The sequence below is a fragment of the Stenella coeruleoalba genome (genome assembly GCF_951394435.1).
Source record: "Stenella coeruleoalba genome assembly, chromosome: 14".
Taxonomy (NCBI): domain Eukaryota; kingdom Metazoa; phylum Chordata; class Mammalia; order Artiodactyla; family Delphinidae; genus Stenella; species Stenella coeruleoalba.
The window spans coordinates 40,851,773-40,876,240 of NC_137160.1; the positions used below are offsets into that span (position 1 = coordinate 40,851,773).

Here is a 24,468-nt window from a genome sequence, read left to right on the forward strand (position 1 = left end):
TAACCAAGCAAATCTTTATTCTTTTTAAAATTCATTCATTTCTCAAAGCCATTTAAATTGCTCCTGCGGAATCCAAACAAAAATGTCTCACCAAATTTAAGAAACACAGAAACGCTAAAGTTCTGGCTTTTTTTTTAGAACCGTCAACAGATTTTCATCTGTTACCGTAAAGTGCCTCAACCAAGATCTTTTAATATCATGTCCAGAACAGAGTCAGATATTTACATATTGAACAGATATTTTGTTTCTTTATGGTTTAGGCTTTAACCAGATACATTTTCAGATTTCTCTTTCTCTCTTACTTTCTGTTTTTTTTTCTCTCTTGAGAAAAAGACTGAATTTTCAGAAAATATATGCCATAAATGAGTCACTAAATTACAACACATAAACTCAAGTCTTTGAAGATCTTCCTGCAGAGAGGTGTACTGAAATGTTGTTTTAACCGTGCTTATTGGTGGATGGTTGCCCTCTCCTCCCAGTTACACACATTTGAGTGAGAGCTACTAACTAGACTTAGCAGAGGTTAATTGCTGATACTTAATCACTGTGGAAGACAGCAGATATAGGGACCATTACACTTGGCAGGACTTATCATCTCCCACTGTGTGCATTTAGCTCAATGAGACTGTGAGTCTATTATCAAAAGCCAGATTTGGGGAGAACAAAAACCTATCATTTTGCTCATCTCCCCAAATCTTCTACATTATTTCACCAACAAAAGTGACCTTCCTTCCTGCATTATGGTATTATAAAGTGGTAAAGAGCTCAACCCCTTGGGTTAGTCTGTGTGGATTTTAATCTTGGCTCTAATACTTAGCCAGTGCATGAACTTGGTTAAATAATATAACTTCTGCTGGCCTCCATTTCCTCACCTGTAAAAGGTGGGTAATACTAATACTCAATTTATTGAATTATTTCAGGATTAAATGAGTTTATACATGTATAAAATACTTAGTTTAAATTCTGTTGTTTATCTTTGACTTCACTTTCTGTAAGTGACAGAGACAATACTGTAGTAGCTGTTGATGTGGTAACACTCAGATTCCCCATATCCAAAAGGAAGTCATCATCTCCCTCTCCATGTGTGACCCTGAAACCTTCTCCTTCCATCCTCTTCCCTAGCCAGCTAATGGTATAGTCAGTTCCTTGTTACACAACCTAGAAAACTGAAAGAAACATCTTCATTCCCTCTACATCTTCTCCTTTAATCTTAAACTCAAGAAGTCACCAAATCTTGTCCAAATTGAATCCTCGATATCCTGCTTCAGTCCCTTCCCTTGTCCTCCCAGGAGAGCTACAAACCCTCTCCCTTGTCCAGTTACTCTCTATGTCTCCGTCTTCCAATCCATCCAATGCCTGGTCACCAAATCTGTCTACCTAAAACACGACCCTGACTACATGGTTTCTAATTTTTAAAATGTGTTCGTTCCATGAATGCATATATAGTGATAATCATTTGCCTCCTATTGTACTAGTGAGATGCTAACAATACAGAAACAGACAGATCGGACTCACAGAGGGCTTACAGCCTAGCAGAGCAATAGAGAAGTGAGTAGGCAAATCTGACTCACTATGCTACACACTCTTTTTGTTGGTATGCATAAGGTTCTATGACATTAGGGAAGGGGCAGTAACATGGACTAGGGAGAGGGGCATAAAAACAAAGGCTTCCTTTTTAATTTAATTTTATCTTTTTTTTTTCTTGCCATGCCTCGCGGCTTGTGGGATCTTGTTTCCCTGACCAGGGACAGAACCCAGGCCCTGGCCACTGAGTCCTAACCACTGGACCTCCAGGGAATTCCCAAGGCTTCAAGGTGTTAATTGCTAAAAAATAAAAACCTTCAATTGTTTCCTGTCGCATATGGTGGATTCCAAATTCCATAGCGGCAATCTGGCATTCAAACCCTCCATAAAGCCGCCTGAGCTGAGCTTTCTAGCATCTTCCCGTGCTCTACAATCCAGTCAACTTGTCTTCTTACGGTTCCTCAAAGGACCCCAAGCACCAGCACCTTTTTCTTCTCTGCTTATTTAGTTGTCTCAGCCTAGCATGGCCTTCTGTTCCTTTATCATTTTTCGAGAAATGGCTTCAATGATACCCCCTCATCAGGAAAGTCTGCTAAAATGCCCTAGTCAGAATTAATCTCTCCTTTTCCTCCATCACATCACTCCTTGCTTCCACTGACCAGTTACCCAGTTGGCTCTGTTTGACAGTAACGTCTGCATGCGTCTTTTCCTTCCACTGGCCTGTGCGCTAATAGAAGGCGGGTGCCATGTCTCATTCATCTTTGAGCTCCCCAGAGGGGCTCTTACAATAACCGACACCTAGGAGTTGCTCAGTAAATGCTTGTTGAATTAAATTAAATTAAATCGTTGAGAAAGCATTTTTATTCTTTGTGATCTTCGGGCACTTTCCCTGAAAGGCCCTCTAGTCAAAGGATTTAACCTTCTGGCTGAAGATTTTCATGTTTTTTTCAACTCTGAGGGAGAGGATTTTTAACAGGAATGGGAAAAAAAACCTTCCATGTGGCTATTTAAAACTAATAAAAACAAAGTATTATCTTATTTTGTTCCAGGGCTTCTCAGATGCTTTTTAAAAACTGTTGAAACTCACAGTCAGAAATGGTTCAGAATTCTTACCTGATTGGACAGAGAACACTGAATGAATTTTAGATTCATTAAAAAATCTGAACTGAAACTGAGGTACTCAAACTGCTCTGTACTGTCTGACTACAGTCTTAATCATTAAGCGTTTTGTGTCTGCATTTGCATAGTTGAATAATTTACATAGATTATAGCCCAAAGAATAAAGCGATAGCAAAAAAAAAAAAAAAAAAAGAGCAGAAAGTTATAACCTGGATAATGGGTGTGCAAATGAAAGGCGGAGGAGAGTAAAATGTTTTTGTTATCATTTACTTATAGCATAGTTGTAAATTTTCAAAGGAAAAAATAGCTTATTTAATCATGTCTTCATAACACTAATACAATAGGAAGTCCCAGCAGAGTTATGAGTATTTCTGAGAGAGATGAGGAAACAAAGCCTGGCTTAAAGTCACACAGACAGCTGGGGAGAGCCAGACTGGAATCCTTACCTCCTGACCATCAGTCCTCTGCTGGTTTTACTAGTGTAAGCTCCTGATGCCTCCAAAGGATCATGAATTACACTCGGAGTGGAAACACACAAATTCTAGGCTGAGGTGGAGACGTCTAGCCAAATTGTGTTTCTCATGTGTCCTTCAATTTTAATCTCAATACCATGTTCCCATTCAGATTCATCTCTTGACCTAAGTGTATAATCGCCTGTACTTTATGTCAGTGGCTTTCCAGAAGCTGCTATAATTTTAAAGCATTAGAAAAACAAATTGCACAAGTTCCAGCTGCTATATGATTGTACAGAAATGTTCAACTGGACATTTGAAACATGCTGTAACTGTTTTGGGAGGGGAGGTGGGGGGAGAACAGGGAAGGAGACCAGGGGCTGCTGATATACTAAGAGGAAGCATTCCCTGCTGATTCCTTGGTAATGGTGACAAAGAACTCTTGTTCTATACTCTGACCGTCAGCTGGACTTCTAGAAGCAGAGTGGTCAAGAGTGACAGTGCTGGATTGGATAGCCTGGGTTTGAATTTTGGTTCTACTATTTAGTGACTTCCAAAAATCTTCTCTATCAGAAAAAATGGGATAAAGATAGTTATCTTCTTTATAGCATTGCTACTTAGGTTAAATGACATAATGTACGTAAAAGTGCTTAGGAAAGATTTGATACTTAATAAATCCCCAGTAATTTAGCTATTATTAATAGTATTGGTGGTACAGAATTATTCAGGATGCTTTTCCATGTATGATAATACAATAAAAAGCAGAGATGGGGGTTAAGTGGATATGGAGATAGGGCAACTGAAGAAAAGGAAGGGTATTGGTGGGAAGAGACTAAAGGTGATACTGGAGACAGATTTCCAAGTGATGAGCATGACACAGTTTCATCAGGATTTCATTTTTCTTGAAGGAGAAAGACACCTAGATTGATGAAGCATGAACATAAGAGGACCAAGAGTAAATGGCTCATTTAAAACTTAATGTTTTTATTAAAGTGTCATCATTCTTTAAAGTTCCAAATTAGGATAAATTAGCCTTGATGATGTTCACATCCTCATTCTGAGCATCAGGCTTTGACTGGCCATTGTGGGAATTTGCTCTGCCCTGGAAGAGAGTGGGCCGGCCCACCAGGTCACTCTCCACCTTCCATGATCAAGAGTCCCAAACGCTACGTCAACAAGTATTTTCTCAAGGATAAAGTAGTTTAGAGGGATCTACCCGTCTCTTGCCTTCATTTATAACCTCACAGAGTGAAAGGAACATGTTATCATATCTATCTTTTCAGAGAATCCAGGAAAGCCCTCATAATTACATTTATTAAAAATATTTTGTGACTCAGCGTCTCTTAATAGCTACCAAAACTTTGGTTGAGAGAAACTACTGAAGAAGGTACTTTCTGAAGCACATTCTCACATTCCATTTTTCTAAATACTCCTGGTTATACTCCGGAATAAACCAGCCTTTCAGATAATCATGAATTGATACTGTATCATACTGGTGACTTTTAAAGTTGTTTTCATTAAAGTGCAATTTGGCAAATAACACCAGCGTATATTAAGAGACAGTCCAAGAAAAAAAAAAACCTATAAAACATGTAACTGTATGAAAACAGTTGAAGGTCTTGTTCTTTACAGGACACAATGACCACTTTGTGACTGTCCATGGGGAAAATGTCTCTACCATTTCCTAGTCAGCAGCAGTCAGCCTTCTGCTAAGCAACTGATTTGTTTTTCTGTCATGGACACTGTAAATTGTATAATTCATCATGTATACCCCTTTGCACGGGATGCTGGAGCGTATGAGCCAAATTTTTGTCTAATCTCTAAAAAAATACATAAAACCTTTAGGTATATTTTTGTGTTCTTTGGCTTTATTTCACTTTTCTACCATTATATTCTCTTTGCCCTATACTTCTCATCATTAAAAATTTATTTTACCTTGTCATATTGTTTGCTGAATTCAGTCATATGCTACCATGTAACGAATCATGAATGAATAAGTGAATCAGTACTTCTGATGATGAAGTTATACCATGCTATTTAACAGGACGAAGGACAGAGGGCATATCAATCTATATACCTATACAGAGTTCAAAAAGTCAGATACCAAGGATTCTAGAAGCAGGCAATCACTAGTATGAGTTTAGCTGCTCAAACATGTTGGATGTAATATCTCTCAGATTCTTAAAGTCTTTCTCTCATGGTGGCGTGAAGGCTGCTGCAACTCCACTCATTCAGCTGTTGATCCCAACAGGAGGAAAGGGATGGGAGCAGAGGCAGTGCCAGCGGACAACCACCTGCATCTCAGTGGTTAGAACTGTGTCACATTGTACCCATACTTACAAGGGAGACTAGAAAAGACAATCTATAAACTTTACAACCGATAATGTAGGGACAGGCAAGTGAGTAGGGTTCGGATTAGGTACTGGGTGTGACGACATGAATTCTGCCACAGCCATGAACCAAGGAAACACAGCAATTCATTAAAATGACCCTAAGCTTTCAACCCTCAGTTCAAATTTGAGCCATATTCTCTAACTTCTCAAGAAAAATACAGACTCACATTTAAAATACAGAAGCACTTACCCAATGGGTAGTGTGTGTAAGGGGTACAACAGATCCTGAGGATAGAAAGGCATTTTTTTCTAGACAATTTACTAGGCCCTGCAACCCAAAGACTGATCTCATTATGCAACGTGGCACCAATGCATTAGTTCTGGGTGGTGCTTTTCTTTTAGAAAGTAGTTAACCTAAAACTCTTCAGTTACCCAGAGTGTAAATCATCATTTACTTAGCTTTATTTAAATCAGAAAAAATATATGAATATATTTGGTGCTTCTGAACGTGAAATTAACAAGGCACTATCTCGATGACTTTTGTTGTTACGATGACTTCCCTGTTCTGCTTTGTAGCCACACCCTGTTGTATGAGCTGATAAGACTAACCCATGACTGCTTCTCTGCTCAGAGTAGGCATTACCAGCTGGATGGACAATTCTAGAATTTTTAAAGGAACAAATTCCAAGCTATGAAGTTAATGCTCTTCTTTGGTTCCAAATAACTTTCATGGTTAATTCTAATAGATCTGGCAGAAGTTTCCTCGGTTCAGTCAATTGTCTAATTTCAAGGTCTTGTCTAACGCATAATGGTTGTAGAGGAAATCCAGGTTTCAAGGGCATGCTTTCATTACAACCATATATCAGAAATAAATGGGTTTCTAAGACAGAAGTATGGAGGCTCTAATTCATTAAATGAGGAAATAAAAATAGAATTAAATAATAAATCAATCCCAGTAGCAGGTATAGTCACATCTTTGTGTACTCCAGAGGCTGAGAACACTCATCTTGCAAATCCCCTGCTTAAAGCCTAGGCATAAGAGGAGCACTTTCACTGGACAATAGGGGTCTAAGCAACGTCACTTCAAGAAGGAATTCACAAAGAATTTCCCCAAATAGGTGACAAACAGGTAATTTGTTGAGCTTGACAGAGTCTCAAGCAAAACTTGGGGTTTTGTTTAACTGCAGTATCTGGACTTATGTATCATGGTTTAGTGGTCTAAGTCACAGTTTAACAACTGAAAATTGGGTGTTCCAATCTCTGTCTTACCAATGATTTTCTCTGACCTTTGATTAGGCACTTGACTCTACAGAAATATTTTTCCAGGTTTTTATTTTTGTTCTGTAGAATAAAAATAACTTTTAAAAATGATAGGTCAAATTTGCAAGTCACAAAACTGGAGAAACTAAACGAAGAACAATGTGTCTTCACTCAAAATATAGATTTTGTTTTTGCCACTTAAATGATTTCACCTTTTTTTGCAGGAAGCACAGGGCCTTGAACAAAAACAAAATGAAACATTGTCTTGTTTCACTGAGGTTTCTGTCTGTATCGAGAATGTCTACTATTAAAATGCCATTCTTTATAACTGTTGGCAGCATCTGGTGAACCACTAAAAATACACTTTTGTACAGGACTAAGGGAAGATAAGAAATCTATTTCTTGATGAGTAGACAATTCCCCTTGGTTTGTGGGAAATGCTACTTGAAATAAAAGGGTTTGACTAAATGACCTTTTGAGTTCCTGTCTAATCAGTCTTACTGCTGCTCTCCTTCCGCAGAAAGAACTTAACTACTAGATTCAAGTATGGCAACATGCACGCACACACACACACACACACACACACACACACACACACACCACATTTCACGTATGCATATATCTATGTGTACTTACATGGGAGGAGTCACAGAAAGGGTAGGTGTAGAGAGAGGAGAGAGGAAAAAAAGTTATGGCCAAATGCTTAAAAAGTGATAAGCCTGAGAAAAGTAGTGGGAAAAGCAAGCAGAGCCTGCCATTAAATCCTGCCTGAGATTTTAGAGTCTGTTCCTTGTTAGTGAACGAACAGATCACCCCAGTGCCCCTTGTGGATGGAAACCATATACACGTGCAAGAGAATGTTCCAACTTTAAATTTAAAAAGTAGACCAAGGGGGCTTCCCTGGTGGCGCAGTGGTTGAGAGTCCGCCTGCCGATGCAGGGGACACGGGTTCGTGCCCCGGTCCGGGAAGATCCCACATGCCGCGGAGCGGCTGGTTCCGTGAGCCATGGCCGCTGAGCCTGCGCGTCTGGAGCCTGTTGCTCCGCAACAGGAGAGGCCACAACAGTGAGAGGCCCGCATACCGCAAAAAAAAAAAAAAAAAAAAAAACAAACAAAAAAAAAACAGTAGACCAAGGAACAGAAACTGCCTCTATAGAAGTGGCTTCTCTTCTCTTGCTCATTAAGAAAAGCATCAACATTTTAAGAATGGGCAAAAATACCAATTGTGCATCCTTAAACAAGTAGAAGGTCAGCTTCTTATGCTGGGGACAGTCAAATACTGCTTTCATGGGACTGAATCAACTCTATGAAGTACAGTTCCACAAAACTATAATTTTATATATTCCTATTATTAGCATTAATATATTTCTGTGATGATTTAAATCTAGAGTTATAGCAGTTTTATTTTATTGGTTAATTCTAATAATTATAGTAAATATTTTTAAAATAAGTGCCAGGCACTGCTCTCAGTATTTTACATTCAGCACACATATACTCACCACAACCCTATGATGTAGGTACCATTATTATTCCCATTTTCAGAGGGGAAAATTTCTAAGCAAAATTTCCCAAGAGCACACGACCCATTAAGGGTTAGATGCTGGGATGTGAGTTCAGTCAATGTGGGTCAAGAGTCCCTGGTAAGAGTGCTTTATATTCAATGTATTTTCAACCAATCTAAAGAGTAAGAATACAAAAGACAAAAGCTATTAAATCACAACTCTTTCTCTTTAAGTCCCCCACTACTTTTGTGTGAAACAAAATTTTATGAAGATTTGCTAATCTCTCAAGACTCTAACAGTAAAGCCCAGTGAATAATGGATCTTTGGTTTTTAACCAGAATATGTGGGGTCATGTTCTTTTATCATATATCACCAACCACTCCTTTCTACTGGCAAACATTCTGCTACAGAGCATGGCTCAGTGTGCCAAAGGAACACTGAGTTCAAGGATGTACCAACCATCATAGTCCTACAACCCTAGTAACCTACAAAAATGAGCACCAGGCCAGACCACAGGGGAACTGAGCCTAGCTTCAACTTTGTGATGTGGAGATGATATTAACCTATTCTCAGGAATGATGAATGCATGAATGAGAAAACAGATGCACTGATAACTTAAAATTCTTGGTAGCACCTTAGCTAGTCCATCTATTGCTTTTTCTGTTTTCATTATGTCCAAATATAATTCCATGGGAATTCTTAGAAATCTCATTCTTTTCTGTTTCCACTAAAACCTACTGGCTCTTCCTCAATCAATAAAACTGTGTTGAGGAATTCTTTCTTTCTAGTTCTTCCACTGTGTATCAGAGGAGTGGTTTTCTTTGAATAGTGGAAAGGCCCACTATAGAACAATGTGATTGCTGAATAGGCTCTCTTTTAACAAAAGATCTGAAGGATGAAGAACCTCTGGTCTCAATGCTTTTTTAAAACTTATATACCAAAAGTCTAAATACTCCCTCAAACAGGGACAGATCACATTCAGAACAGTCTAAGGTAGGTACTGATAAACTCCAGGAATCAGACAGAAGGGGCTCCAAGAGCAGCAGAGGGGAAAAGGAGGACCTGAGATGGAGAAAAGACAGAAAGTGAGAGGAAGTGGACAAAGGCGTGGTGGTAGAGGAATGACATCCCTGCCCTGGTTGTTCAACGTGTGTGTGTGTATCTATATCTATATCTATGTCTATTTTTTTGGAGAGGGAGAAGCAAATGCTGTGGATCTGCCGGCCCCACTGGACACCCTGATGCCTTAGGGAGCAGAGTACTTATTCGTTCTCATTTTGCTCTTTGTTCTTCGGGGATTCATGCAGACTTGGAGGGTTGAGCAACAAAGACCTCCATCTCAGTTTTCCTAGGAGTGATTGTTTCCACGTGTATTGAGTTGGCCAAAAACTTCATTCAGGATTTTCCATAAGATGTTATGGAAAAACTCTCATGAACTTTTTGGCCAACCCCATACTACAAAGCTGACATCAAATCTGATTCCTTGCAAAAATTTGTCACCTAGGGTACGTGTTGAATTTAATTATTTCCCTTTTTATGACCTCAAGACAGAATTAAGGAACTAGTGGGTTTAGGAAATGTAGCTGTCGTCCAATCTACGCTAGAATTCATCTCTTATTATATGGCTCCAGGATGCCCCAAACGCACTTGCTATTGAGTGCTAGGCTCTCTGCGCAAGTGATGAAATTTAGTCCTCTAGCAGACACATATGGCCGGGCTGTCACAGCTTCTTGGAATATTTTTCACTTAGATTCTGAGACATGTATGAACCTTAAAAAAAAAAATCCTCTTTTGGCTCTGCGAAGTCTTAAAAAAAAACTATAATTTTGCTGCAAGCCACTGACAACAGAAAAGGCACACTATCTTTGCATACCAGAGCACCAGCCACCATAAACAAATAATTCTGCCCTATCCAAATTCAGTAATGGATACCAATTACTTGGAAAACTGTTTGTGATTTAACTTACTGCTATCTCTTCAAACAGGCTATTTATTATAGGAGTCAGATGATATCCTACCAAGCTTCATGAGGAGAGTAGTTTTCTGGGTTTCTTTAAGTGAGCTCACTTTCAGAAGATTTTTGATTGGTTCTTAAGACTGGAAAATTGCATTTATTAGCTTTAGGTAGGTCCAAGGGCAAAAATCTATAATTTTTAATGGTAAATGTAAACAGTAATTATTGCGTGTTGTTTGTCAGCAGTGTTGTTTGTTAGCATGTCAAAATAAGAACATAGTATTTTTTTAACATCTTTATTGGAGTATACTTGCTTTACAATGTTGTGTTAGTTTCTGCTGTATGATAAAGTGAATCAGCTATATGTATACATATCTCCCCATATCCCCTCCCTCTTGCGCCTCCCTCCCACCCTCCCTATCCCACCCCTCTAGGTGGTCACAAAGCACCGAGCTGATCTCCCTGTGCTATGCGGCTGCTTCCCACTAGGTATCTATTCTACATTTGGTAGTGTATATATGTCAATGCTACTCTCTCACTTCGTCCCAGCTTACCCTTCCCCCTCCCTGGGTCCTCAAGTCCATACTTAGTTGGGAAAAAACCCCACGAGGTTACGCACAGTGGTACAAAATGAAATTTACATTTTTTACAAGGATATTTTCATACAAAGCATCCACAGAGCACAGCAATTTACTACAGAGTTCTACTTATCGCTTCTCTACTTATTTTGGCAGTCACCACTTGAGTTTGTAGAAAACAAAAGTACTATATGTCTCCACCCACAGTTCCCTTGAGCAGTGATATTGTTTTAATATCTCTAAATGGAATTGATAGAGAATGCAGCAAAAAAGATCAGGAACAACCATCAGCATGATTATTCAAAAATTTCACACATTCAGTAACTTACTCAAAGCCCTAGAAGGCTTGACTGTTGTCAAAAACATACATAGCAGGCCCAGAATACTGACTTTGCAGCCAGTGGCCAAGACACTTGAAACATAAGAGCTCCCCTTATGTCTCCATTGTCAGATTTCATAAGCAAAATCAAAAATAGAAAGCAAGTAGGAAATCAATTCATACATTTCTACATATTAACAGATTAATTATGGAAAAAGCCACAATCATCTCAATAGACTGAAAATTCAACATTCTTTCCTGATTAATGAAATCTGATAGTAAAAGACACATAGAAGTACACATTTTTAACATGATAAAAGTGGTTGAAACATGTATGACAAAATTTAACTCCTTAATATAGAAAGTGTTTTTATAAAGCAACAACAAAAAGATACACCCTATAGAAAAATAACAGTAGGAGGCAAATCACGGAGTAAATCAATTGTCTTCAAAATATTGAAAAAATGTTCAACCGTATCTTACTTAAAGAAATGCAAGCATAAGCTACAAAATAAAAATTTAAACTATTATACTGGCAATTACTAAAATGCTAATGCTCAGTATTGGTGAGGTTGAAAGAAAAGGGCTCTCTCATCTTGCTGGAAGATTATACAGTGATAAAATAATTCAGGAAAGTAATCTGTCAACGTATTAAAAAGCTTTAAAAGTATATATACCCTTTGATCTAGAAATTCCATTTCTAGGAGTTATATATAAAGAAATCACTTGAGAGAGATGCTCACAAAATTTAATGACAAGATTATCGAGATACTGTATGTCATAATGAAACATGTAAATAAACCAAATGTCCAACAATGGAATAATAGTTAAGTAAATTGTAAGTTCACATAATAGAATATTATTCATTCATCAAAAGTGATGTTGCACATGAATACTTGTTGATGTTGACGATGTTTATGATACATTCAGTGATAAAAACAAAGCTTTAAACAATACAACAGTACGGTCTTGTTTTCATTCAAAATGATTATCTGTCTATCCCTCTATATCTCTCTCATCTACCTATTAACATACTACCTACATGAAAAAGGCTGGAACAATATTAATCATGAGTTAATGTTAGTTACCACTGTTTGGTGTTTTTCCATTTTCTATTATTTGTATATTATTCCTTATTATTTTTTCTTTTCAAAAAATGAACAAGTATTACTTCTGCAATAATAAATCAAATGTTATTTTTAAAGTATGTATATATATTTTTTAAATTAAAAACAAGAAAGCAAGATTGTAAAGACTATGAAAATTTAGAAGTCAGCACTAGATAATTTCTCATTTTATAACAGCCTCCAAACTGAAGTCCCAATGATAAAAGACAAATGATCTTGAAGTTTGAGCTTGAGTCATTCTACCTGCACAATCCTGTTTCCTCGACTGCAAAGTGAGACTAACAGGCCTGTTTTACTTGCCTCACAAGGTTATGGTGAGGCTCAAGTGAGATAATGTATGTGAAAACTGTGTGGGAAATGTCAGGTGTGATGTAAAAGTGAATATTATTATAATATGCCCATGAATGATACATAGGGTCTGTGAAAGGTTTCTTTTTTCCATTGCTATTCAGATGGATATAATACTTATAAATCATCTAAGGTGACTATTTTTCAGTGACACAATTATTCTTTTCTCTTTCAAGTTTTCCACTTGGGCAAATGGGACAATTGAACAAGTAATATTAAAATAGCCTCTCAAAGTGTAAATATTTTTGCTTATGCTGCCATTTTAGTCCTATCACCATACAGTCATCTTTTGAAGTTAGCAGGAAAAGAAATGAAATTGAGTTCTTATTATATTAAAATGGGAAAATTAAAAAGAGAAAAATAGTTTTGGAGAGTAATTCTCATAATATTTTCAAATAACAAATACACTGGTAAAATTAGTTTCACTGAATGCAGTGATTCTCCTAGATTTTTGGATTTTTTGAAAAAGATTAGGCTACCTAGTGAGTTTGCAAGTGACAAACTGCTTAGAGCAAGACAGGGCATCACCTCCAGTGATGAGGGATTTGGGATTGAAGAGGGTCTGTAACAAAAAGTTACTCTAAGTTTTACTAAATGAGATGAAAACGTTGATTTCTTTGCTTGAATATTTTAATGAAGGGCTGAAAGCTCATCCTTCCTGACTCTTATTTTGTAAACTTAGCCTTTCTCTGCAAGAATTTGTCTCCTGTAAATTAAAAGACTTAAACGAGAAATACTCATGTGGCCAGAATGGACATGCGTGTTCTGCTGCTGCCCCTGCTTGGGCCCATCTGTTCTGATGGCAAGATGCCCACTGGCAAGCTGGCCCATTCTACTTCAGCAGAGCCGCCAGCCTTCCAAGGTCTGTGTGTGGGTGCACTGTGGTGAGAGCTGGCTTTCTGCAAGGAGCCCTTCCACCCAACCTACACATGGGTCTGTTTGCACTTGAGCACACTTGCTGGCTCTCATGTGTCATAAAACAAATGCTCCTAGCATGAATAAAAAGAGGACAGAGCTGCACTAGTATTTCAGCAACAGTGAACATAGACCTCACGCAAAACTTCCTATAGAGAATGGCTCATTCTCTATAGGAAGCCGCCCACAGAAGAGGAAGGAAAATCACCCGTCTGTATGTTTCTAGTGCAAGAAGTAAGGAGGAATATTAGTCTGAAGGTTCCAGAGTCAGCATTCTTATCATATCGTGTAAAAGTACGTTTCCCTCCTTCCTATGGTTCTATACAGGTCTGGGAGAGACAATAAGTGTGGCTGGAGTCTCCCTGTCTATAGGGCACGCACGACCTGATGTCACATGCCATCTTTATAGCCCTCTTTCAATCTAGATCTGACAGCGCTGGAGCAAAGGCCAGGAGGCAAAGCCTAGTGGCTTCAGAATAGAGGGAAAATAGTGAAGTATTTTCATGACTAGCTGTTCTAGGAATGGCTGTGTTCTTTATAAATATTAAAGAGTAGTAACAAAAGGCAAACGAGATCATGAATAAAATGACTGACAGAGATCAAGGCTTAGGTCATCTAAATTTACAGGAATTCCATGTACGTCTGAGGGGCAAAAATCAAAAGCATTGCTGCAGAGAACCCAGAAGGGTAACAACCACTGTGATTTCTCATTCATCCATTTATTCAACACATATTTAATGGGCACTGACTATGTGCCAAGTGCTAGGGATACAAAGGTGAACAAGACACAGATAGAATCCCCTGCCCCACAGAGCTTGCATTCTAGTCGGGGAGAGAGACAATAAACAAGCAACTAAAGGTATGCTACAGTGTTCGGTAGTCATAAAGCCTATAAAGTGAAGGAGGGAAAAGGGGTAGAGAGTGACAGGGAGGCTATTTTAGACCGAATGGGCAGAGAAAGCCTTACTGAGAATGATATTTGAACAAAGACCTGTGTGAAGTAGGAGAGTGAGTCATGGGAAGCTCTAGGGGAAGAGTGGTCTAGCTATGGGAAACAGCAAGTGCAAAGGCCCTGAGGTAGGCAAAAGCTTGGCTTATTTGGGGAACAGTAGTGAAGTAGAGGGAAGAAGGACAAGGAATAGAGTCCTATGACATGAGTCTGAAGAGAAAGACTAACCAGATTGTGTGGAACTTGTGGGTAGTATTTGGTAAGGACAAGAATTTTTAACTTAAATGTGATAGGAAGTGACTGAAGGTTTTAGGCTGAGGGATGACCCTCTTTGATTTGTACTTTTATCTGATTGTTCCTACTTCATCTCTGAAAAACTAGCCGTTGGAAGCAAAAGCAGAATAGGGAGTCCAGTCAGCCAGCTACCAAAATAATATAGAAAAGAAATAGTAGTGACTTGTATTGAATGACTCTTGGTGGAAGAGGTGAGAAGTGGTTAGACTGGGATACACTTTGATGGCACGACTGACAGAATGTACCGCTGGCTTGGTTATGGGGTGTCAGGGGAAACGGGGGACAAGAATAACACCTAGATCTGGGCATGAGCAACTGTCAGGCTGCTGGGGACAGAGTGAGGGAAGCAGGGAAAGGAGCATATATCAGGGAAGAGAGTAATCAAAAGTTCTGTGTGGGGCTTCCCTGGTGACGCAGTGGTTGAGAGTCTGCCTGCCGATGCAGGGGACACGGGTTCGTGCCCCGGTCCGGGAAGATCCCACATGACACGGAGCGGCTGGGCCCGTGAGCCATGGCCGCTGAGCCTGCGCGTCCAGAGCCTGTGCTCCGCAACGGGAGAGGCCGCGACAGTGAGAGGCCCTTGTACAGCAAAAAAAAAAAAAAAAAAGTTCTGTGTGAAATATTGAGTAAGCTGTTGTAAATAAAAGTCTATGGTTCAGACTTCTGTCATCAGAAAATATAAGCGAAACACCAAGAACTCATCGGTCACATAGTAAATACTCAATAAGTAATAAGTAACTTTGTTGTTGTTATTGTTGTTACTGCCAAGCTGACGCTATCTTTTGCCTCTAAGATGTTACTCGTGGAAAAGGTTTGATGGATGGGAACAGGCTGACTCAGATAGGACAGAATGTGTCCTAGTTCTGAACTAGAAAGAAGATTTGGGCAAAGTTATTAAGTGTTCAAAAGCAATAGTTATCTAGAAAGGAAACATTAGGAGAACAGCAGTGGCAACCCCAGAGCAATGGTCCTCAAATTCTAGCCTCACCTGGGAAGTTTTCAAAGATGAGATTCTAAAGATACACTTCAGATCTATTGCCTTAGAATCTTCAAGGATTGAGTCCCAGAATATATAATTTAAAAGCATCCCCTGGGTAACTCCATGTTTAAAACCACTGCCCAAGGACATGATCTTCCAAGCCCTCTAAGACATAAAATGTTTGCCAACACTGGCTGTTAGAGCAGGACAGAAAGAACATCATGGTCATCTTTTATCTGAAGTGGGCACATAAAGCCCATTTCTTAACTACAACAAAGCACACCTATGAAAAAGAGGCTTGCTTTTCAGAAGGGTGGTTTGGAGGCCACAAGAGACAGGAATGCTGCTGCACCTCAAAGAATATTTAAGACACCAGTTTCTTTTGGAACTGTAACTATAGCCATCCATGGAAGTCAATGTTATTTGAGTCATAGGTACTATGGGATTTCAGAATATTTTGTAACAGGGAGTTAGTAACCTGGGGGCTAGAAGAGGGTCTGTCTCCAGCAAACCATGTGACTTGAGGAAACTTTCTTTACCTCTTCTGACCAGTTTTCTCATCTTTAAATTGAGGATCTACTGATATTAGTGATTTTCGAAGAGCCCTGAGATTCCACATTGTTGCTTGGGTGGAACCTGGGTAAAGAGGATACAGCTTTGCTTTTATCTGTTTTCTGGGTCTGAATAAGCCTTCATTTGAAAGAAGGGTTCCCCTCCTTAATGTTTTCAAACAGTATCCTAAATGATCTCAAAAATACCTTGCAGGGAAAAAAGAACTAATATGTGCTAAATCTTCCTTGTAGATAAAGTACTTTAGGCTTCCAGTTCATCTCATTTGGTCCTCACTGCAATCCTGTAAGCTCTAGGGTTACAAATACACCCATTTCATAGATGAGAAAATTGAGGCTCAGAAGAGGTTTTTTTTAAACCCCAAACTTCTTTAGCTAACACAATTTGTAATCAGAAACACTCTATTTCCGACTCTAGCCTAAAATGCACCAGAGCACAAAGGTTTTACATTAAACATAATGCTTCCTTCTAGAATTCTATGCCTTTGATTTAAAAGAGTGTAACCTAAATGTATAGCATCCTGGCTATAAATGATTATTGGCAATTTTCAAAATCTGCTCACCATGAAATTCACTCAGAAATATTACTTCACATGTCAAAACTGTGACTAAGCCATCTCCACCAAAATGTTTAATTGCTACCTCAAACTCAAGAAGTTTCAAACATATTCATTATCTCCCACCCAAACCTGTTCCTTATTTTTCTTTTTGGATAAACCACCATCCATACAGTCAACCTTTGATCCTTCCTTCTATCTAAGTAACCCCTTACTTGGCGGCTCTGATAAACGTTCCTCATAAAATATTTCTCATATATATTCCTCCCCTTCAGTCTTTATATCCCTGCTTTAATGATCTCTCATGTAAGCTACACTTACTCTTACACTTAGCTTACATAGCTTACACTTACTCTTGTCAGCATCCCCTTATGTTCTTCAAGTCCTTTTCCTCTATGTATTCCTCTCTCTTATAATTTAACCTAAAAATTTCAAAGTATTTGCATATGCACCTCCCCAACTATGAGATCTTTTGGGGATCATATTCTATTAATTTTCCTGTCTTTACTGCCTAATCATGTCTACACGTGGTAGCTTCTCACAATAAATGTGTGCTGACTAGAAAAAAAAGATACATCAAAATTGAAGGCATTTTCAGGCTTCCCTGGTGGCGCAGTGGTTGAGAGTCCGCCTGCCGATGCAGGGGACACGGGTTCATTCCCCGGTCTGGGAAGATCCCACGTGCCGCGGAGCAGCTGGGCCCGTGAGCCACGGCCGCTGAGCCTGCGCGTCCGGAGCCTGTACTCCGCAACGGGAGAGGCCACAACAGTGAGAGGCCCACGTACCGAAAAAAAAAAAAAAATTGAAGGCATTTTCGCTGGAGTAATTGGGCATTCATAGGCAAAAACATGAACCTCAACCTAAACCTCTCTTGTTATACAAAATTAAAAGCGCACCATGGAATCAGATATACAATGTAAAATTATAAAACCTTTAGGATAAAACACAGGAAACAATCTTGAGGATCTAAGGCTACATAAAAAGTTCTTAATCTTCACACCAAAAGCACAATCCATTAAAAAAATGAATATATCGGACCTCATAAAAATTAAAACTGTTTGTGAAAGACCCAGTAAAGAAGATGAAAAGGCATGCTTCAAACTGAAATAAAATATTTCCAAACTACACATCTAACATATAGAATATATTAAAAACTCTCAAAACTTAACGGTAAAAAAACAAATGATACAATTGGAAAATGGGCAAAAGACATTTCACCAAAGAAGATATATAGATGGCAAATAAGCACATGAAATACTGTTCAACATCATTAGTCATCAAGGAAATGCACATTAAAACCACAGTGAGATATCACTACAAGCCTCTCAGAATGGCTAAAATAAAGCAAAGTGGTAACACCAAATGCTGGTGAGAACACAGAGAAACTACATCATTCATGAAATGTTGGAGGGGATGTACAATGGCACATCCACTTTGGAAAACAGTTTGTCAGTTTCTTATGAAACTTAACATCCAGAAATTGTACTCTTGGGCATTTATCTAAGAGAAATGGAAACTTACATTTATACACAAACTTATACATGAATGTTCATAGCATATTTATTTGTAATAGCCCCAAACTGGAAACAACCCAGGTGTCCTTCAATGGGTGAATGGCTAGATAAACTGTGGTATGTCTATACTATGGAATACTACTCAGCAATAAAAAAGAATAAATTATGGATATATGCAACAATTTGATTAGATCTTAAGGCAACTATACTAAGTTAAAAAAAAAACCTCAAAAGGTTACATATAGTACATTTCCATTTATATTACATTTTTAAAAGGACACAGTTATGGAGACAGAGAACAGATTAGTGGTTACCAAGGATTACGGATGGAGGGAAGGAGGCGGGGGAGAGAAGTGGGAGTGGCTATTAAAGGGTAGCACTAGGAATCCTGTGCTGATGAAACGGTTCAGTTCTCTATTTTGACAACAGTGATGTTCACACAAATCTACACATGTAATAAAATTGCACAGACCTAAACAGACACATACACACATACACAGGGGAGTGTATGTAAAATTTGGGAAATCTGAATAAGGTTGGTGGATCATACCAATGTCACTTTCCTGGTCCTGATATTGCACTACAGTTTTGCAAGATGTTATTATTGGGGAAACTGGCTGAAATGTACATGGGACCTCTTATTATTCCTTTCATCTGCATGTGAATCTATATCTCAAAATTTAAAGTTGTTTAAAAAATGAAGGCATTGAAGAAGCTTAGGGCAGCTTCAATAGGAGAAGTTTTCACCTTTTATATAGCAGTGGCAGCTGCTTTGGTTAATCACATCCAGCAGTCATGGAGCTGACTAAATTCCATTATATCAGTTAAAATTTCAGATACAGGAGTAGAGAGAGCTTGCCTAAAAGCTCAAAGGTCTCGATCTTTATTCATTGCCTGTGTGACTGACATAGTGTATGGCCTTGGAAAGTTCCTGTCAACTCCTCTCTTAGAGGAGAGGGTGGGGCTAGATGATTTTAACATTCTACAAGCACATCCTAGTCCTAAGCCAGAGGTAGAGGATAAGAGTTGAGGAGGAGGGGGAGGAGATGGAGGGGGAGGAGGAAGATTATCATTGGGACCTGGTTAGAAGAAAAAGGTGAAGTTTTTCCCTTTGGTAAGATTACGAATGTGGTTTTAGAACAGCATTTGTTGATGATAAGAAACTTTAACCTCTGGAAACAGGATACATCAAACAAGTATACAGTGCTTGGGAACACTTTCTTAGGAAAACTGGAAACATAAATGCAATATCCTAGTAAAACACGACTAATAGAGAACAAAGGTGACACATTTAGTCCGCTATGGTAAACAGGACAATATACAACATAATTGAAGACAAAGCTAATTTCACAAATATAAATAAGACACTTTCAAAAATGGTTTGGGGGCTTCCCTGGTGGCGCAGTGGTTGAGAGTCCGCCTGCCGATGCAGAGGACACGGGTTTGTGCCCCGGTCCAGGGGGATCCCACATGTTGCGGAGCGGCTGGGCCCGTGAGCCATGGCCGCTGAGCCTGCGTGTCCGGAGCCTGTGCTCCGTAACGGGAGAGGCCGCGATAGTGAGAGGCCTGCATACGCAAAAAAAAAAAAAAAAAAAAAAATGGTTTTGTTGTGTCTGTGTACATGTATGGAAGTATTTTAAAAATAACTGAGGAATTAATGTCCTTTTGCATCATAGTTTTGTTTTTGTTTTTCCCCAAGGAAAGGTCTGTGTAGGAGGTTGCAGCTGGAGGAGCATAGTAGCCCAGATTTCCTGAACAGTTAGGAAACCACAGGGATTAGCCAACCAAGAGTCCAAACACCGACTTGAGGGAGTCTTTCCTTCATGGACTTTGCCATCTAACAAAATGAACCAAGCCAGTGAACCTACTGGCAACCTAAGTGGAAGAATCCATTTGGAATGGCTTAGAGCTGATCTCAGGGTAGAGGCAGGTAGAGTAGGTTGAGCCAGCTGTTTGGGAGTATTCTTTTTTTTTTAATATATATAAATTTATTTATTTATTTATGGCTGAATTGGGTCTTCGTTGCTGCGTGCGGGCTTTCTCTAGTTGCCGCGAGTGTGGGTTACTCTTCATTGCGGTGCACGGGCATCTCATTGCGGTGGCTTTTGTTGTGGAGCACGGGCTCTAGGCACGTGGGCTTCAGTGGTTGTGGCGCGTGGGCTTAGTTGCTCCGTGGCATGTGGGATCTTCCTGGACCAGGAATTGAACCCGTGTCCCCTGCATTGGCAGGTGGATTCTTAACCACTGCGCCACCAGGGAAGTCCCTGTTTGGGAGTATTTTGAGAGAGAATTTAAAAAGGCATCAAGCAAGGGGAAGGCAGTCTGCGCCAATAGTAGAACTGTTAAACGAATACTCAAAAGCTTACAATTATACATTCCAGGATAATCAACCCATGAAAACACTGCCATGCTCCCAACCCCCACACAAGAATCCTCCTGCCAATGCAGGGGACACGGGTTCGAGTCCTGGTCCTGGAAGATCCCACACGCCACGGAGCAACTAAGCCTGTGCACCACAACTACTGAAGCCCGTGTGCCTAGAGCCCGTGCTCTGCAACAAGAGAAGCCACCACAATGAGAAGCCCGTGCACCACAACGAAGAGTAGCCCCTGCTAGCCGTAACTAGAGAAATCCCATGTGCAGTAATGAAGACCCAACGCAGCCAAAAATAAATAAAATAAGTAAATTTTTAAAAAAAGATTCTTAAAAATAAATAGATAAATTAGTCTCCTTCCTCTTCCCTATTCTCTTTCCAGAAAAAGACATAAGCGCAACGCATGAAATCCTGCAGTGAGGCCCAGGACCTGATGTCTGCTCCCTTTCTATTGCTACCTGGTCTTCTCTTTCACTTCACATGAGTGTAGCGTCTAGGGAGGTCTGTTTATGTCTTCATTTCAGGGGTCTGAGGTGGGTTGCAGGCAGTAGCTGATGGGGATACCCACTTTTTCATGCTGTTGTTGATTTCTAACCCAAGGAAGCACCTGAGAGACTGTCACATAACTCTGGAGAGCCTTCCTACTTCTTGGAATTTCAACGCATTTTCCCAAATGTCTAGTATTTCATACAACAAAGCAATTTTACCTTTCTTTATGTCATGTTGTTTCACTGTTTTTCTTCTGAATTGCATCTCCCAAGTAGAATGTAAGCTCCCTGAGGACAAGGGAGTGGTGCTTCTCCAACTGCTCTGAGTGGCCCTGCCTTCCCATACACACTGGTGAATGGACACCTTCATCTTCCTCCAGTCCCGCCCTGAGCTACCTAAGCAGAGGAAACGTTACTTTGCAATAGGCTGATGGCTTCTCTCATGAGACCTTAGGGCAAATCATTCAGTTGCCGGCTCAGCATCTGGCAAAGCCCAGGTAACATTTCAGGTGCTGCTAAAGAAAATGATGTTAGCAGTAAGATACTATTTTTGCGTCTGAGATCTGCTCTATATTCCTCTTAGTCTATCACTATGTAAAGACTGACATATTTTGACCATATAAAGGTTTTAATTTTGCAGCAATGTCAATTTCACTATCAGTGTATATTTGTGGTTAAGCTTTGTGTTTATCTTCTGGGTCTGCATCCATCTTGATGAGTGTTTTCTGGGGTCATGGACATGGTGATTAGTATAATAGATCAAGCTCACAATAATACACACCCTGGCAGTTTTAAGAGATATGAAGTAAAGGCTTCTGGAAAATAAACTGAGCTTCAAAAGCTATGTCTGTGTAAATGCATGATAATCTAAAACAGGGTGGCTGTTACTTTTATCACCAATTTTAAGCAACTTCTAAAATTCTCTATGAACTGTTAGATCCATCAAGTGAACCTCATTCACCACAGTCATCCTGATTATAACGATCACATCTTATGGGAAAAAAGGATCATTCTTTTACGAAGCCTTGCTAGTTTGGATCTCATAATGCAGTGTTTACTTCTCATCACGGTAGAAAATTTCTACTTTTTTCCATCAAATAAGCAAAAATGGATAAACCCTAACCTGCAAGGTGCCAAACATGTTTATTTAAGCATTGTTCCTAGTCATCTCTCATATCGGAAAGAGTCGTTTAAGCTAAAAAGAGTTAAAATAAAAGAGTTGTTTTGTTCTTGAAAGATGTCTGTTCAACGATATATGATGTTTTCCAGACCTACAGCCCTAAGGTTTTCCACTCTTAGCAGATTATGTACTTCTCACAAGTCCTTTTCAGTGAATGGTGACACCAGCACCACTGTGGAGTTAGGGTTGCGCTCTGGCTTCAAATGGTCTCGAAGTATTAACCCCAAGACCATAATGGCAGCTACGCAATTTGTCTGTTGGATTCACCAATGCAAGGTGGAACAGTCATATGTGCTGAGGGTTTTTTGAGGTCTGCTGCTAGCCGCCATTTGCTTCATAGGTGAGAGGGCCATTGCTTTTCCTGCCCGAGAGAGTAAGGGTTACATTTCAATAGTAGCTGAGAATCTGATAGATAAACAGTTACTAGCAGATAAACTTGGGAAAACAGAAAGTCAGAAATATGATTTACTGGTGTGTATCTGCCACTTTGAGATGAATCTATACACTTAGAAATAACCCCATTTCTCACCTGGGGAGATGCTGAAGCATAAGTGAAAATCACAAAGTATAACTTTTTTCAGAAATGATTGAGGAAGTTGTAATACTAGGGCTATCTAATATTTCTATGCCATAATTCAACTCCACTGCCCAAATCCTACAGCAAAGTCTGCCAAACACACAGCCCGGGCTGATGGTACTTTGGGGCATAAAGGCTCAAGGGTGGTAGATGGCATTGTACCACCTCGTGGTAGGGGGACCTCGTGGGCAAGGAAACAAAACAGAGTGGTGATCAGGCATTCAACAGATGCAGAAACTCAGAACAGAGACACAGGGAAACCGTAAGCTACATGGAAACCTCTCCCTCAAACAGGAAATATGTTTGAGGTGGTGCTAGTGGAAGTTCAAGCCAATTTCACTCATATTTTGTGAGACAGAGTTACCTCAGGATTTGGGGACATCCATGAGGCTGACATGTGCAAACTTGCCTATTATATTTAAATATGTCTTATTCCTGTTTATTAATATGTGATTAATATGTGATTATAATATGATTAGCTGTTTGTATATGGCTGTGATATGTCCTTAGAAAAAGAAAATTTGAGAGCAGAGCCTGATTATGCGGGTCTCTCACTTAATTACAACTATAGAGAGATCAGATAAACAAGCCACAAGGTCTGACCAAGGCATCACTCTTCATCCACCCAGTGGCTGCTCTTCCTAATTACTCATGACTCGAAAGCATCCTATTCATACAATCAGTGTTTTGCACATTCCTTTCTTCTCCACCTTCTAGAAGCTATTCTGCCCCCACTTGATCAGTTACCTAGATGACAAGGCCCAGGCAACTCTAAAGCTGTCTGGTAGCTTCTTTCTTTGTTCACTAAAAACTTAGTCATAGACCCTGGGAATTTCAGTTCTACCCCTTAAGCAAGTTATGTAAAGCATTGTTGAGAAGGATTAAATGAAATCATACACGTGAAATGTTTAGGAGAGTTCCTGACACCTCGTAATTCTTCAGTGTTTCCACTGCTTTTATTCAACTCATTTCCCTTAGTCTGACTCCAGATGCCAGGAGCCAACTTCTGATGATAATTTTTCTTTCCATGGAGATTCTTGCCTATAGGGCAAGAACGCCCTGATCGTGCTGATCCTAGTGACAATGATAATTCTAAAAATGGCATCCTTATTTATAGCTCAGTCCGTATAAGCTTGCTTAATGTGACTATGCCCTTGAGAAAAAGATCTGGTTTCTGAATTCAATCTCTGGACTTTGATGAATTCACTGAAGTAATGCTTCTGTGTCAACACCAACCTCTGTCTTTCCTCCCAACTTCTACAGCTCATTTTCTGGTTGTTAACAGAGGCTGCATGTTAGAACACACCAGGCTGTTTAAATTACAACCTGGGGATGGGATCCATGCATTCTGATTTTTAAAAAGCTACCCTGGGCTGTAAGCACAGATCTGCACTAACCCCCATAATCAGTGTTAGCCTTGAAATTCTAGAGTCAGAAAGACAATTCTGATGCAGGTGGTCCTTGAAACATATTTTGAGACTGATTAAAAAAAATGAATGGCCAATTTCATAGCCCCATTGAGCCAGAGCGGCACGTAGAAGGCATGGTGAGTATAA

General features: G+C 39.5%; 1 protein-coding gene across 11 annotated transcripts in view; it reads right to left on the reverse strand.

Annotated features, from left to right (window-relative positions):
• The window catches only part of DTNA (dystrobrevin alpha), a 390,818-nt gene that overhangs the window by 351,718 nt on the left and 14,632 nt on the right, over positions 1-24,468 (reverse strand). The gene's annotated exons all lie outside the window — the stretch shown is intronic.